Source organism: Vigna unguiculata, unplaced genomic scaffold (genome assembly GCF_037176805.1).
Source record: "Vigna unguiculata cultivar grain cowpea cultivar isolate G323 ecotype 2 unplaced genomic scaffold, ASM3717680v1 ptg000019l_ERROPOS512194, whole genome shotgun sequence".
Lineage (NCBI taxonomy): Eukaryota > Viridiplantae > Streptophyta > Magnoliopsida > Fabales > Fabaceae > Vigna > Vigna unguiculata.
This window is the reverse complement of record NW_028196660.1, coordinates 32,501-35,000: the sequence shown is the minus strand read 5'-3', so window position 1 is coordinate 35,000 and position 2,500 is coordinate 32,501.

The window sequence follows — 2,500 nt, the reverse complement described above, 5'->3', positions numbered from 1 at the left end:
AATGGCTTGGTGGGGAGATTTGTGAAAAAATGAAATTCGTGGTTTTTGAGATGTGAGGGTTGGAAAGGCCTCCAAATGCCCCCAAATGAATACCATGAAATTCTTGGTGCACAAAAGTTTTGAGTTGGTTGGGTTTTGCACATGGGCAAGGTTGTCGACGCACCACGGCATAGCTAAATGGCTTGGTGGGGAGTTTTGTGAAAAAATGAAATTCGTGGTTTTTGAGATGTGAGGGTTGGAATGGCCTCCAAATGCCCCCAAATGAATACCATGAAAGTCTTGGTGCACAAAAGTTTTGAGTTGGTTGGGTTTTGCACATGGGCAAGGTTGTCGGTGCACCACGACATAGCTAAATGGCTTGGTGGGGAGTTTTGTGAAAAAATGAAATTCGTGGTTTTTGAGATGTGAGGGTTGGAATGGCCTCCAAATGCCCCCAAATGAATACCATGAAAGTCTTGGTGCACGAAAGTTTTGAGTTGGTTGGGTTTTGCACATGGGCAAGGTTGTCGGTGCACCACGGCATAGCTAAATGGCTTGGTGGGGAGTTTTGTGAAAAAATGAAATTCGTGGTTTTTGAGATGTGAGGGTTGGAATGGCCTCCAAATGCCCCCAAATGAATACCATGAAAGTCTTGGTGCACGAAAGTTTTGAGTTGGTTGGGTTTTGCACATGGCCAAGGTTGGCGGTGCACCGCGGCATAGCTAGAAGGCTTGGTGGGGAGTTTTGTGAAAAAATGAAATTCGTGGTTTTTGAGATGTGAGGGTTGGAAAGGCCTCCAAATGTCCCCAAATGAGTACTGTAAAAGTGTTGGTGCACAAAAGTTTTGAGTTGGTTGGGTTTTGCACATGGCCAAGGTTGGCGGTGCACCACGGCATAGCTAAATGGCTTGGTGGGGAGTTTTGTGAAAAAATGAAATTCGTGGTTTTTGAGATGTGAGGGTTGGAATGGCCTCCAAATGCCCCCAAATGAATACCATGAAAGTCTTGGTGCACGAAAGTTTTGAGTTCGGAGGGTTTTGCACATGGCCAAGGTTGGCGGTGCACCACGGCATAGCTAAATGGCTTGGTGGGGAGATTTGTGAAAAAATGAAATTCGTGGTTTTTGAGATGTGAGGGTTGGAAAGGCCTCCAAATGTCCCCAAATGAGTACTGTAAAAGTGTTGGTGCACAAAAGTTTTGAATTGGATGCATTTTGCACTTGGCCAAGTTGGTCGGTGCACCGCGACTAGATAGCTTGGTGCCAAAATTTGTCAAATTTAAGACCTTGGCCAAACTGAATGAAATTTTGTGGGGAGGTTCCTGATATTGTTTAGTGGTGGACTGGAAAAAATGAGGTCGAAATTCGAAGTCTACATGTGCTTTTCTATTTTTCCCGATTTTACACATACCCGGTAAGTAAAAAAAATAAAAAAAATAGTTCCCCTTCGAGAAAAATTATGAAATTTGGTGAGCAAGGAGATACCATTATTCTACGAATTACAGCAAAAAATCGCATCAAAATTCGAAGTGTAGCCCGAGATATGGACTTATGTCTGCTCAAAAAAAGTGTATCTACTTGTACAATTTTGCCTTTTGCATATTAACCTCTTATAGGGGGGGAGTGCTCCTTGAGCCGGCCAGCTCCACACTGGCAGGTTTTAAAGGGAGCTTGATGAGGCCTCCCCCCTCACGTGGTGCGTGCGTTAGCATGTTTATCATGGCACAACTAGCCTCTTCATAGTTGTTGAGCTTTATTAATACCAACACACGGTCGTCACTGATCGTTGGTTAGCTCGGCAGCTAGTCCCTCGGATATTGTGGAAAGTTATTTTCATGCCTAGCGATGCTTGACCATGCGTCACTTGATGTTTCCATTTGCTTGCTTGCCCATGGTAGGTGGGGGGTGGACCGTCTTGTGGTGTGGTGTCTTGCGAACGTGAGGGTGTGTGAGTTGTAATCGAGATGCACTTGCTGGCTGGCTCCATGCCTTGCGTATCGAACGGTCAAGCATGCATCTCTTCCATTTTCACCCGTTGCCTTGGGTGATATTGGTTGATCAGTCCCTGTGTTGCCTACCCACTAGACGGTACTTCTGTGGTTGCTTCGAATTCTATCTTTCCATCACGAAGAGGTGTTGGAGGATCCTAATGTCACGCACGTGTTCCATCTAGTGAAACATCTCAGTGATGCACGTGTTGTGGCTAGTTCTTTTGGATGCGGTGCATTATATGAACTCGGGTTTACTTTAGCGACCCAGTTAACATAATTCGGTTGTGTCCCTTGATTGAGACGTTGTCCTTGAACTTGTTGTGAGCAATATCGTTCTTCCACAACCCGTCGTCTTGAGTGCGATGGAAGGCAAATAAGATGTGCTTTGGCATGTCATGCACGTACTCGATTGCGGGAAGTGTGAGAAAGTGTTGTTGACAACCCGTGGGAAATGGAATGTGGCAAATCGTGATGAGCTCTTCGTGGATCTGCGAAGAAGACGACCTTTGGGCCTGTTGGAAACGAGGGAGGCG